This window comes from Giraffa tippelskirchi, chromosome 3, assembly GCF_054371585.1.
Source record: "Giraffa tippelskirchi isolate mGirTip1 chromosome 3, T2T-mGirTip1v1.2.pri, whole genome shotgun sequence".
NCBI classification, from domain to species: Eukaryota; Metazoa; Chordata; class Mammalia; order Artiodactyla; family Giraffidae; genus Giraffa; species Giraffa tippelskirchi.
The window spans coordinates 151475415-151490082 of NC_137277.1; the positions used below are offsets into that span (position 1 = coordinate 151475415).

The 14668-nt window shown below is 36.8% G+C and overlaps 1 protein-coding gene across 14 annotated transcripts in view; it reads left to right on the forward strand.

Annotated features, from left to right (window-relative positions):
• The window catches only part of PARD3B (par-3 family cell polarity regulator beta), a 1110743-nt gene that overhangs the window by 329358 nt on the left and 766717 nt on the right, over positions 1-14668 (forward strand). The window lies entirely within an intron of this gene.

Sequence of the window (14668 nt, forward strand, 5' to 3'; positions counted from 1 at the left end):
TATGATTTTTAGTTAAATGCGTGATTCCTTATCTTTTCCTTTTGGAAAAGGAACGTCTCATTAGGACGCTCACTCAAGAACTTCTGAGTAGGATGCTGTCATCTGTTGTGATACCAGAGACTCACATCTGCAACATCCCTTTAGTTCCCCTCTACCACTTACTTCCTCTACCACTGTGATAATTCTTTCCATTCTGGAATGAGAGAAATGGAGTCTGCCTTAATCATCACTACATCTCCAACTTCTAGCCAGATACTTGTTGAATTAATTAACAAACATTGCTGACCATAACCTGAATCCCAGTGCTTCATTTACACTGGATTTCTTGTCCTTCCATCACTTCCTTCCATCGGTAAAGATTCTCACACCCCCAACCCCCTTCCTCCTTAGATTAAGACTTCCACACCTCCTGCTTACTACATAGCAAAGCAAGCTTATTCCTCTCGTGCTCATGGTAAGTCATTAGGCATTAGGAATTGTTTTCCCCTAGAAGCAATGTTTAAAAATATCGTTAGCTTTGGTATTTTGATACAGATGTAGTCTGAGTTAGTGGCTCAGCAGGAAAGAATCTGCTTGCCAGTACAGGAGACATGGGTTCAATCCCTGGATTGGGAATATACCCTGGAGAAAGAAATGGCAAACCACTCCAGTATTCTTGCTTGGGAAATCCCTTGAACAGAGGAGCCTGGCAGGCTATAGTCCTTGGGGTCGCAAAAGAGTCGGACATGACTTAGTGACTAAACAACAGCAGCAAAGTTTGAACTAGACAAGTTTTTATTTCTTGGTTAAGAAATTTAATCATTATTTATAGCACATTATTATTTCTCTAGGAATATATATTCCAAGTTCCAAATGATTTGCAAATGAACTGTTGTAAAGTAATGCACGAGATGGCCCACTGGCAGTAGATCTAGAAAGGTACATTGGGATAAGTATGGTTTTGATATATGTGAAATTTGTAGTGCCTCAAAGAAAACACTGTAGCTTATGGCAAAAGAAGAGAGTATTCCCCAGTCAATCACTGACTTTTCCCACATGTACAGATTTTCACATTATGCAAAACCTTTTCAGAGCATATCTACCACAAGAGCAAAGTAAAGTTAAATTTTGTAAAAGCTGAATTTGAACAAGGGCTTCATTATTATAAACTTTGCCAATCTGCACTGTTTACAGTTCAAAAGAAATTTTAAGTGGATTATTTTCATTTAAGCTGTCATCTATGATTTGATTTTTCCATGGGGTGCTCCATTCATTTTGATAATGCTTCACTGGGGAAATCTTTTTTTGATAGCAAATAGACTGCTCTCTATTCTATTTTCACACCTCTGCTTTTCAGCATCTCAAAGTCACTATCTTTTTCTAGATGACTGTCTTATACACTGAAGTCAGGCTTGTGTTTTCGTTTTTGTCCATTCCTAAGGTATATCCTCTGTTTTGAATGTAAACTCTCAGCCAGGGGACATGTCTCATATGTTTCCCTGGTCCTTAGAACAGTGGCTGGCACAAAATAGATGCATATGTAAGTGAGTGCTTTTTTTTTTTTTTTTAATACTTTCAATTTTATTTTCTTTTTATTTATTTTAATTGGAGGCTAATTACTTTACAATATTGTAGTGGTTTTTGCCACACATTGACATGAATTAGCCATGGGTATACATGTGTTCCCCATCCTGAACCTCCCTCCCACTTCCCTCTCCATCCCATCTCTCAGGGTTATCTCAGTGCACCAGACCTGAACACCCTGCCTCAGGCATTGAACTTAGACTGGTGATCTGTTTCACATATGATAATATACATGTTTCAATGCTACTCTCTCAAATCATCCCACCCTCGCCTTCTCCCACTGAGTCCAAAAGACTGTTCTATACATCTGTGTCTCCCTTGCTGTCTCACATATAGGGTCATCATTATCATCTTTCTAAATTCCATATATATGCGTTAATATACTGTATTGGTGTTTTTCTTTCTGACTTACTTCACTCTGTATAATAGGCTCCAGTTTCATCCACCTCATTAGAACTGACTCAAATATATTTCTTTTTAATGGCTGAGTAATATCCCATTGTGTATATATACCACAGCTTTCTTATCCATTCTTCTGCCGATGGACATCTGGATTGCTTCCATGTCCTGGCTATTATAAACAGGGCTGTGATGAACATTGGGGTACACGTGTCTCTTTCAATTCTGGTTTCCTCAGTGTGTATGCTCAGCAGTGGGATTGCTGGGTTATATGGTAGTTCTATTTCCAGCTTTTTAAGGAATCTCCACACTGTTCTCCATAGTGGCTGTACTAGTTTGCATTCCCACCAACAGTGTAAGAGGGTTCCCTTTTCTCCACACCCTCTCCAGCATTTATTGTTTGTAGACTTTTGGATGGCAGCCATTCTGACTGGCGTGAGATGGTACCTCATTGTGGTTTTGATTTGTATTTCTCTGATAAGTGATGTTGAGCATCTTTTCATGTGTTTGTTAGCCATCTGTATGTCTTCTTTGGAGAAATGTCTGTTTAGTTCTTTGGCCCATTTTTTGATTGGGTCTTTTATTTTTCTGGAATTGAGCTACAGGAGCTGCTTGTATATTTTTCAGATTAATTGTTTGTCAGTTGCTTCGTTTGCTATTATTTTCTCCCATTCTGAAGGCTGTCTTTTCACCTTGCTTATAGTTTCTTGTTGTGCAAAAGCTTTTAATTTTAATTAGGTCCCATTTGTTTATTTTTGCTTTTATTTCCAATATTCTGGGAGGTGGGTCATAGAGGATCCTGCTCTGGTTTATGTCAGAGAGTGTTTTGCCTATGTTTTCCTCTAGGAGTTTTATAGTTTCTGGTCTTATGTTTAGATCTTTAATCCATTTTGAGTTTATTTTTGTGTATGGTGTTAGAAAGTGTTCTAGTTTCATTCTTTTACAAGTGGTTGACCAGTTTTCCCAGCACCACTTGTTAAAGAGATTGTCTTCTCCGTTGTATATTCTTGCCTCCTTTGTCAAAGATAAGGTGTCCATAGGTGTGTGGATTTATCTCTGGGCTTTCTATTTTGTTCCATTGATCTATATTTCTGTCTTTGTGCCAGTACCATACTGTCTTGATGACTGTAGCTTTGTAGTATAGTCTGAAGTCAGGCAGGTTGATTCCTCCAGTTCCATTCTTCTTTCTCAAGATTGCTTTGTCTATTCAAGGTTTTTTGTATTTCCATACAAATTTTGAAATTATTTGTTCTAGTTCTGTGAAAAATACCATTGGTAGCTTGATAGGGATTGCATTGAATCTATAGTTTGCTTTGGGTAGTATACTCATTTTCACTATATTGATTCTTCCAATCCATGAGCATGGTATATTTCTCCATCTATTTGTGTCATCTTTGATTTCTTTCATCAATGTTTTTTAGTTTTCTATATATAGGTCTTTTGTTTCTTTAGGTAGATCTATTCCTAAGTATTTTATTCTTTTCATTGCAATGGTGAATGGGATTGTTTCCTTAATTTCCCTTTCTGTTTTTTCATTGTTAGTGTATAGGAATGCAAGGGATTTTTGTGTGTTAATTTTATATCCTGCAACTTTACTGTATTCATTGATTAGCTCTAGTAATTTTCTGGTGGAGTCTTTAGGGTTTTCTATGTAGAGGATCATGTCATCTGCAAACAGTGAGAGTTTTACTTCTTCTTTTCCTATCTGGATTCCTTTTATTTCTTTTTCTGCTCTGATTGCTGTGGCCAAAACTTCCAAAACTATGTTGAATAGTAGTGGTGAGAGTGGGCACCCTTGTCTTGTTCCTGACTTTAGGGGAAATGCGTTCAATTTTTCACCATTGAGGATAATGTTTGCTGTGGGTTTGTCATAAACAGCTTTTATTATGTTGAGGTATGTTCCTTCTATTCCTGCTTTCTGGAGGGTTTTTATCATAAATGGATGTTGAATTTTGTCAAAGGCTTTCTCTGCATGTATTGAGATAATCATATGGTTTTTATCTTTCAATTTATTAATGTGGTGTATTACATTGATTGATTTGCAGATATTAAAGAATCCTTGCATCCCTGGGATAAAGCCCACTTGGTCATTGTGTATGATCTTTTTAATATGTTGTTGGATTCTGTTTGCTAGGATTTTCTTAAGGATTTTTGCATCTATGTTCATCAGTGATATTGGCCTGTAGTTTTCTTTTTTTTGTGGCATCTTTGTCTGGTTTTGGTATTAGTATGATGGTGGCCTCATAGAATGAGTTTGGAAGTTTACTTTCCTCTGCAATTTTCTGGAAGAGTTTGAGTAGGATAGGTGTTAGCTCATCTCTAAATTTGTGAGTGCTTTGGATATTGACCATATAGGTCAGGATTTCCCTGTCCTGGCACTATTGATGATTGGAACCAGATTAATCTTTTTAATGAGGGAGGCTGTTCTGTACATTGTGTGATGTTTGGCAGATTCCTGGCCTCTACCCACTAAATGCCAGTAGAACTCTCCTTTTTTGACAATAAAAATATGTGACCAGATATTGCCATTAATTAAGAATCATTGATAGAGGTGGAAGGAGAATGAAACCCTCTGTGAGTATGTTGGGCTGGTGAGAGTCAGGGATACAGAGAATCCAGTTCCACTGTCAAGAGCTCTGTGACCCCACACTCTTCTTCCTTTGTCTTTGAACCTTGGCTATCATGAAAACTAAATGACTCCAGATGTCCTGACCAGCATGAAACCCTTGCTTTCTAGACCGATCCTGCCTATGGCCAGAGATTGCTCCCCAGTCTACCAGGTCTCCCCACTCATTCTCATCATGGTTATGAGAGCTTGTACCAGATCATCATGATGAAATATTAATGTATAGCACATAAGTTCCTTCAGATGCCCAGTATTTCTAATATTTTGCTGTGTTATTGTATTTTGCTCTGAATTGTTTGACTATTACTTATAGCCATGGGATTCCCTCCTGGCTCAGAGAGTAAAGATTCTGCCTCCAATGTAGAAGACCTGAGTTCGATCCCTGGGTCAGGAAGATCCCCTAGAAAAGAAAATGGCAACCCACTCCAGTATTCTTGCCTGGAAAATCCTATGGACAGAGGAGCCTGGTGGGCTACAGGGCTACAGTCCATAGGGTTGCAAAAAGTCAGACACTATTGAGCGACTTCACTTTCACTTTATAGCCATAGGAGGAAGACTGAATCCCCAAATGCATTGAAGCCTTAAGAGTCAAATGGATCTAGGGAGTTCAAAGGTTTTTGCATCATTTTTTAACTATGGCTCTGATTGCTATGTATTCTGACTGCTTATTCTCTGTGAACTTTTGGTTACTCTGTGAATTACTATGAAGGTTAAGTGAAATTATGTAAGGGGAACACTAAGAGCTGGGTACATACTTGTTGCTTAAAACATATGAGCTCTCTTCCCTCCCCTTAAATTTCCCCACAAATTTATATACAAATTTGTGTTTGTGTATAAAATCCCCGGGAGGAGGGCATGGCGGCCCACTCCAGTATTCTTACCTGGAGAATTCCATGGACAAAAGAGTCTGGTGGGCTATAGTCCATAGGGTTGCTAAAAGCTGGACACGGCTGAAGTGACTTAGCACTCATAAACACATTCATATATTCATACCTCCATCTATCCATAAATATACATGTGGATAATTATTCAATGATATTTTTAAAAACATTTATTGAATACCTATTTATCAGGTGCTAGCACTATTCTTGATGCTGGAAATAGAGCAATGAAAAAATAGTACAACCCATAGCAATCATTAATAGTGATGAAGATTTTAGATTATGTTCTCCACTGAGTTGGGTATAGGGTGAAAACAGAAAAATTGAAAACCACTCTATGAATAGTCAGTTTATCGTTTGAACTATTATATCTATTATTAAAAAGTTTGTCCTTTTTAAACAGTGTTGTGGTAAAGGACATATTTATTTTTCAAAAACAAATGCAAAATATTGAAAAGCTGAACCTTTTACCTAATTAATTTTCAATTTTTGACCCTGACGAATTGGAGTGGCTTAAGCATTTAAAAAACAAAACAAAAAACAAACCACTTTTCAGTTTGTCCTCCTTTCTGGTTTATTATACTTCTACATACTCTCAACACTCAAATTAGTGCTTGAGGTCTGCACTGGTGGTGAAATACCTTTCTGTATAATCTGGGAATGTTTGTATATCTTCTTGTCTGAGGATATCTGGATTGCACTGAATTTTCTCTCAGGGAGAAGGGTGAAAATAACTTTTTGCAAAGCATGACTGCATCATCCCTAAGCACCATTACAACATGCTTAATGGGCTGTAATAGTATTTTTATTGTCTTATAACTTTGGCTCCCTTAATGTGTTTGAAGGTATTTAAAATGCACCTTTGAGCATTGTTCCATGTGCTTTGTGTCCCCTGAATAAATATTATATCCCTATTGACTTTTTAATTGTGAAATTTGATAATAGTAATGAAAGAGAAATCCCTGACCATTGTATACATTTTGCCACTTCATTTCACTTAGCTTCTTTCAGTTTCCAGGCATGTGTTTAGCAGACGTTTGTCTGTTTTGATTGGGTATTATTTGGTTGTTTAGGAAAAAAGAGGGGAGAAGAAAATCCCACCACTGCTCTACTGATCTTTAACTGATGCTATGAGGCAAACTGGTCGTGTTTGAGATGTTGAAACTGACTAGCCCAGACACTCCACAATCAAAGCATATGAAAGAAAGGACTGTCTTGGACTGGCAAGACATTCTTGTGGAATAGGTCTTAGAGAGATGGAGTTGGGCCTTGATGGGATGAGTGCTCCCAGAGAGGAAACATCCTAGGTGTGTTTCATCCTGGTTAAAGCAAGAGTATTTTAGAAAACACATCTCCAAATGTCACTCACTCTGGGGGTGGTGATGGGGTTACATGAAGACTTCACCTGGGTCTCTCTCTACTCAGGTGAGGTATTTATTAACCCTCTCCATTGTCTTGGCCCAACTGGACTTCATGAAAGTAAAGGGACTATGCTTAGTTGCCAGTGAATCTGACATACTTTGTTGGGAAACATTTAAATAAAACTATATATGAAATTATTTATTGAGTATATACAGTGAGCCAAAGATAGTGCTCAATGCTTTAAGACCTTCATTTCATTTAACCTTCACAATAATTACCTTCACTAGGTTAGTATTAGGGCTGTTATGATCTTTGTTTTATAAATAGGAGAACTGAGATTTTAGGGATTAAGTAATTTACATACAATCTTTTTTTAAGTTTATTTATTTTAATTGAATGATAATTGCTTTACAGTATTGCACTGGTTTCTACCAAATATCAGCATGAATCAGCCATCGGTTTACCCATGTCCCTTCCCACTTGAATATCCCTCTCATTTCCCTCCCCATCCCAGCCCTCTAAGTTGTTACTGAGCCCCAGTTTGAGTTCGCTGAGTCATACAACAAATTCCTGTTGGCTATCTATTTTACATATGGTAATGTACGTTTCCATGTTACTGTCTCCATACCTCCCTCTCTCTCCTTCTTCCACCCCAGCTGTGTCCATAAGTCTGTTCTCCGTGTCGTCTCCATTGCTGCTCTGCAGATAGGTTCATCAGTGCTGTCTTTCTAGATTCCATATATGTTCATTGGTATGCAATATTTGTTTTTCTCTTTCTGACTTACTTTATTCTGTATAATAGGCTCTAGGTTCATCCACCTCATTATGACTGACTCAAATGTGTTCCTTTTTATTGCTGAGTAATACTCCATTCTGTATATGTGTGTGAGTGTATATACATGTGTATATGTATATACACACACACACACACACACATATATATACACATATACATATATATATCCATTCATCTGTTGATGGCCATCTAGGTTGCTTCCATGTTCTAGCTATTATAAATAAACCTGCAATGAACATTGGTTGACATGTGTCTTTTTAAATTTTGGTTTTGTCAGGGTATATGCCTAGTAGTAGGATTGCTGGGTCATGTGGAGGTTTTATTCCTAGTTTTTTAAGGAATCTCCATACTGTTTTCCATAGTGGCTGTATAATTTGCATTCCCACCAACAGTGCAAGAGGGTTTTCTTTTCTCCACACCCTCTCCAGCATTATTGTTTGTAGATTTTTTGATGATGGCCATCCTGCCCAGTGTGAGATGATATCTCATTGTAGTTTTGATTTGCATTTCTCTAATAATGAGCCACGTTGAGTATCTTTTTGTGTGTTTGTTAGCCATCTGAATGTCTTCTTTGGAGAAATGTCTGTTTATGTCTTTTGCCCACTTTTTGATTGGATAATTTGTTTTTCTGGTATTAGTACATTTGTACAATTTTGAAGTTAACCCTTTGTACCTATAAAGGATGATAATGTGGTAGAAAAATGTAATATATAAGGTTTAAAAATTATCGATGATCATGCTTCAATAATAGAACTTAAATCTAGAAAACCCTTAGAAATCAAATCATCCAATATTCCCCCCACCACTACATTTCATATGAGGAAGACCCCAAAGTCCTAAGAATTTGAGTTTTCCTTTTAAAATACCCTAACAAAGTTGTTACTTTTACAACTTCCTAGGAGGGCTTGTGCTTTTATTGAATTTAATACTAATACTACTTTATTGTTACTATGGATTTATTTTTTGGATTTTTTTGGATTATTTATTTTTATGGATTTATTGTTACTATGGATTTTTAATAGTATTTTAAATACTATTTGAATAGTATTATTACTATTTTTATGGATTATTATTACTATGGATTTAGACAGGATGTATATGAACATACTGAATTGGCAATTTAGAATTTCTTAATCTGTTTTGTTAGAATGGGTCACATGGGGCCGATGTTGAGTTGGGGCAGGTTGAGACCCTGCATTTATGGTTAAAATTCCATTCTGTGGTGATTAGGTGGAAAGAGGATGTGACTGCTGGTTGTCAGTTCGTGTTTAACAGCCAACAGCAGAGAATCAAAGTATAAAATGTGAAAATCGTTACTAGAAAGGTATAATGAAATATTATCTGTATCTGATCACTGTGATGCATACTTTTTAGGCTGCTGCTGTGTGGATATATTTTTCCTCTTAAACACTTTTATTTCAACCAATTATCTGCTTTTTACATTGATCAAGTTTGGTTTGTGAAAGCAAGGAGGCATTGTATGATATGATTGTTTGTACTCTATACCACCATTAGAAATGAGTCTTTTTCTATCTCTTTGGTTCATTTCATTGTTTTCCAGACTTGTGGGTGGAAACCCACTTGGGGAACATGTTAAAAGACTTTCATTTAAGAGTTCTGGGAGGGGTCCAGGAGTCTTCATTGGCTCCCCTGACTGACCCCAAGAGATTTTGATGTGATTCATAACTAAAATTAGAAAAATGTTGAATTAAAGGTACAATTCTATTTCTGATCTTTCTAAGATAAAGATTCCCCTAAACATCCTTCATATAAAAAAAAAAAAATTAGCTAGGTCAACAAAAAAAATTGTTAGGTCAGGGGTAATTTCTATTTTTTGCCAAATATAAAATTGAGCCTTGGTTGAATTTGTCTTTAGAGAGAACTGTATTTTGGCATACATAGAAACCTAAGAAAACAAAATATTCTCATGACTTCTTTGATGTAGTACGAGGTTCATTTAATGTAGACAGCTTTTCTTGGCTATGATTCTTTTTACTCAATCTTATAACACTGGACTCAGACATGGAGGTGATTAACATCTTTCTTTACAGGAATCAAAGATACTGAAAATGATAAGGGAAAACAAAACTATGTGGGTATTGAGTCTTTTTCTGCCTTTAACATCTTTGTGCTCCCTTCCCTTACTCCTCAAGTCTTTTGGAATTAAGTTTTTAAGAGGCATGTGTGGTATTTTTCATGTTTAGTTCATCCTTAAATATCAAAATGCTCCTTTCTCCATAATGGCTATAGATGGATAATGTCCAGTTGGCTCTCTGTTTTCTGTTCTTTTAGTCAGTTGTTAGCATGGTATTTTCTCTCAGGGCTACAGCTAATATGAGAGTTGATTGCAGAAGTCAGTACTGCACCCTCCCTAGCAGTTTCCACAGCTACCTGGGCACACAGGTAAAATGAGGCTTTTGTTTTACATGAATAGCTCTACTCTCTCTCTCCTGGTTCTCTTTTCTGAGGGCCTCAAATGAGCACTTTCACTGAGGTGGCAAAAGAAGTTCCCTTACTTTGAGACGCTAGCTAACTAAGTATGCTGTCAGGCTCCAAGCCAACTACAGTGCTAAGCATGACAATTAATTGGATAACTACCAAAATACCTCTTACTGTAACTGTAACTCAGAATATCCCTTGCTGAAGTTAAAAAAAAAAATTAATTAATTTGAATGTTTCTAAGGGTACCCACCAAATGTCTGCACTGTTGGCCTGCTAAGTTTTGGCACTGCAGGCAATGGGAGGGACTGGTATGTTGTAAATAAAGCTCTAGGATGTGCTGGATTTAATCCTCCCCATACAGATTCAGGTAGCCTTGTCTCCACATCATAGATGAGGAAAATGAAATTCACACAACCAGTTTGTTTATATCCCAAAACAAGGGCTTCTCATTACTAAACACTACCCCTGAGTCATAATAGAGCTATGATGTCTATCTTGAAAGGCCTGTATTCCAGCAAGAAAGAGAAGCCACACCCACAAATCACAGGGCTTGTATATTTTTATTAACGGGCAGGTGAGTAATACAGAGAGATGCTGTGGGGGTTTTGAAGAATGAGACAATATGCTGGGGTGGGGGCATCATGGAAAAATGTCATTATGGAAATAAGAATTGAGTCTGATGGACAGGGAGAGTCTTGATTGGTCAGTGGAAGTGAAAAAGCCATTCTAGGTAAGGAATACACTTAAGCCATAGCAGGGATAGAGTTGATAATCAAAGCTGAAGGACAGGAGCAGCAATGGGGAGATCATAAGATACTCTGGGAGAAACATGAATGCCAGGCTTACAAGATGGGGTGTTGCAAGGTTGCAATGGGAGAATTTTTACATTGTTGAACAAATGTCAGTTCTGAAGAACACCGGGATTAACCAGGAAGATATAGGTCAGTTGGAACTGAGCATGAGGATACTGGCAGTTTGGTAAAGCCAATTTGGAGACTGCTAAGATAATCAACGGCAATCCACTCCAGTACTCTTGCCTGGAGAATCCTATGGACAGAGGAGCCTGGTAGGCTGCAGTCCATGGGGTCACGAAGAGTCGGACACAACTGAGCAACTTCACTTTCACTTTTCACTTTCATACACTGGAAAAGGAAATGGCAACCCACTCCAGTGTTCTTGCCTGGAGAATCCCAGGGACAGGGGAGCCTGGTGGGCTGCCGTCTATGGGGTCGCACAGAGTCGGACACGACTGAAGCAACTTAGCAGCAGCAGCAGCAAGATAATCTAGCCTTGAGATAAAAGTGTGACCCTGGATAGTAGCATAGAATATAGATTGAGAAAAGTAGATTTAAAATGAATGAGTGAGTTTAGTGACTGACCAGAAACAGAAAAACTAGTCAAGTACAGCAGATATGCTACCACGCAGAAGTGAAATTAAATATATCAATCCATGTTTTTTCTTTTTAACCAAATGCTCATTTTGCTTAGGTGCTAAGCATTAAGAAGTTCATCAATGGGATTAAAGCTTAGGGGAGAGTGGAAAAGATTTGCCTGGAAATCATAATTATCCCCATCATATTATATGTCTAGATGTTTACATGGTTGTGTTAGTAGTTCCAATGGGAACTTACCTAGAAGCTCTGACCCATTTAATATGGGCTTTTTGATCATAGCTGTCCTAGCTGGTTAGGGTCCCCTGATCACATTCCAAAAATTTGGAAGTCATACATTCATGTTGAGTTTGCAAGAATAATGAACAATTATATACTATTTTTTTTAATATATAATGCTATGTAAAATTAATGTGGAAATTTTGTTGTACTTCAAGGGAGTCAAAATAATGAACACTGAGTTTGTTTTTAAAGTTAAGAAAGAAATGTACAGAATTATACAGTATGTTTCCTCTGTGTCTTTTGAATATTTTATTTGGAATCTGCCTAGTCAAATTAGGTTAAATGCCAATTTGTTTTGGTTTCAGGGATTTTTATGTTTGAGCTTCTCAGTAATGATATTTAGAGAAATGTGAAACTGCCTGTCCATTATTAAAATGTTTAAACTATTTGAAAGAATTTTATAAAAACATCACAATTAAGGAATTATGCTGCTGTTTAATTGTGTAATATCAAATGCAAACTCCAACTCCATATGTTTTGATGTGGTATGATTTGATTTGAATTTACTTTGATAGTTCTCTGTTTCAAGTCCATTGTTATTCCCAGTATTTCTTTAGTTTTAGAACCAAAGCCATTTTCCTAGCTGGATTTTCATTAATTGTTTTTTAATTTTACTGACTGCTTATTTTTGTGTTCTTGTATGAAAGAGTCATTTGCAGATTGTTCACAAATTGTAATTATGTTCTTACATAAACCTCTTTTGGAGACTTTGTGTAAATTTCCTTTTGATTTATTGTAGACTATAAACAACTCAAAACAGATTCTATTGTTTAGATTTTTTTAAAAGACACTAATCATGTCATATTTCTGCATCATATCCTGATTTATCCTTCAGTTTTAAGTTTGGAAGTGGCTTCCTCTTTGTTTTCCTGATCTCAAGGCAGAATTCAGAACATTCTGAACAATGTATGAGACAGGAGAGCATTTTCAACAGGAAACAAAAGTTTAGTTCTAATCCGTTCTCATTTGTCTGTTCTATTTTTAAAACCTGAAGTGCTAAAAAGTAAATAATAATGATATGAATGATTTCTTTATTTAGAAAATCAACTGTCAATTACCTAATGAATATTCTTTTTAATCAGTGTTAATTGACAAACTTCCTGCACTTATAAACTCAGTGCTTGCATAATGGGTTCATTTTGACTGTTCTGATTTCCCTTTTATGTTCCAGTAGTCTTGTTGGGTATAATTCTGTATTATTCCCTGAATTCCCTAGTCTGGAGCTAGATGGAGCTATGAGATCTTTTCTAAGTGTATGCCAGGCCAGTGGCTCTTCTTCAGGTCTACTTGCGATAATCCGTGCCAAAGCCTGTTTTTAAAGCCTCTTGCCCCTTTACTCTTGAAGAGAATGTGGAAGAAAAAGTCTGGACTTTTAAAGCACTGTCATTAAAATGGATAGATATTCCCACAGTTCTCCAATAATACAGTGTTACTGAACAGTTAAAAAAAAACAAACATTAAAACCCCCCAAACAAAAAGAGAAACATATATGTGTTTCAGATATACCTACCTTTTAATGTTCAAAATCAGATTAAATGTTTTGTCATAAAAATACATTCCTTGATTTTCTTTCCCAAAAGATTGTAACTCTCTGAGCAATCCACAAAATACAGAAATGATTTAAAGAATAAAGGAACCTATAACCATTGTTTCAGAACTCACCTGCCAAATTTTATATGCACATGTGTTTGATAGAGAAAGATGTAATTATATATATAACATGTAATACAGGTATATATAATTATATAAGTGTGTAGAAAATATCTTACCAAGAAAGAGAAGTTTTGCCTGAAAGGTTTTAGTTAGAATTTAGTGATCAGTGACTTTGGGTGTTTCTGTGTGCGCAGGCTGGTTTAGAAAGTCTCATAAGTGACTCTGGCCCATGCCTACAAAATGCTTTGGACAAAAAAAAAAAGCTACTGTTTTGTGTGTAGTTGTTTCGTTTTGCTCTCAGTTCTCTGTGTGGCCAGCTGTGCTCTGTCTCCACTTGTTATTCCGTGTGTTTAAGTCCTGAAGAATATGCCTGGGCTGCTGTCTCGTCGCTTCATATCTGTTAGGGCAGAAATTGTTAAAGGCCATGTGCTTACTCAAAGAAGCTAATCGTAATAAATTCTTTGTGCTATTCTCTAATTGGGTTGGCTCTAGCCCTGCGCTACTCAGATATTTGGATAATTGTGTGCGTGATTTTCATTTACCTAATTTGACAAATACTTACTTGAACTCTGCATTTTCTTTGTCTTATTTTTTTAAGTCACTTGTAAACTAAGTCTCTGAGAATTGCATCTCCTAAACTCCATTCTCCCTGTATATGTTGTCTTTATTTGCTTTTCAGATCTAGAGAGTAAACCGTGTTTCAAACAGTTTCTAAGAGGCTGGGAGGGGTAGAGAGGTTTTCTTGGTTTGGCTTTAATAAGCACTAAGTATTTTGTCAATCTAGGTAGCTACCTGTTAGTAAATAACCAATAAATAGGCATATTATAACCATTACTGTAAGATCATAAATGAATAATAAAATCGATTAACAGATAAGTAGAGATCTTACATCTCAAAGACCTGAGCATCTAAAATATGCATTAAAAGGGTTACACTAAAACTTATGTCTTTTACAGGCTGAGAATCTTATTCAAGGCCTACTGGTTAGTTCATTACGTACAGTGACTGGGCTTCATTATTAGCCTCTTTCCCTAAAGAAGGTTTGGAGCCTCTTCAGTCCTCACAGCAGTGATACATGATACATTGAGACATAGCGTCCTTTTAACAAGTGAGGGAGCTCTAGCTCAGAGGGCCTACACCCTTGGTCTGCAACCATCCAGCTTACTGAAGTGGGATATTTAGCCTCAGTTATCTAACTGTCAAATCCCTGCTTTCCCCAGCTATTCATTATTCATTTGTCCAAGCGAATACCCTACCCACCCCCCCCAGCACT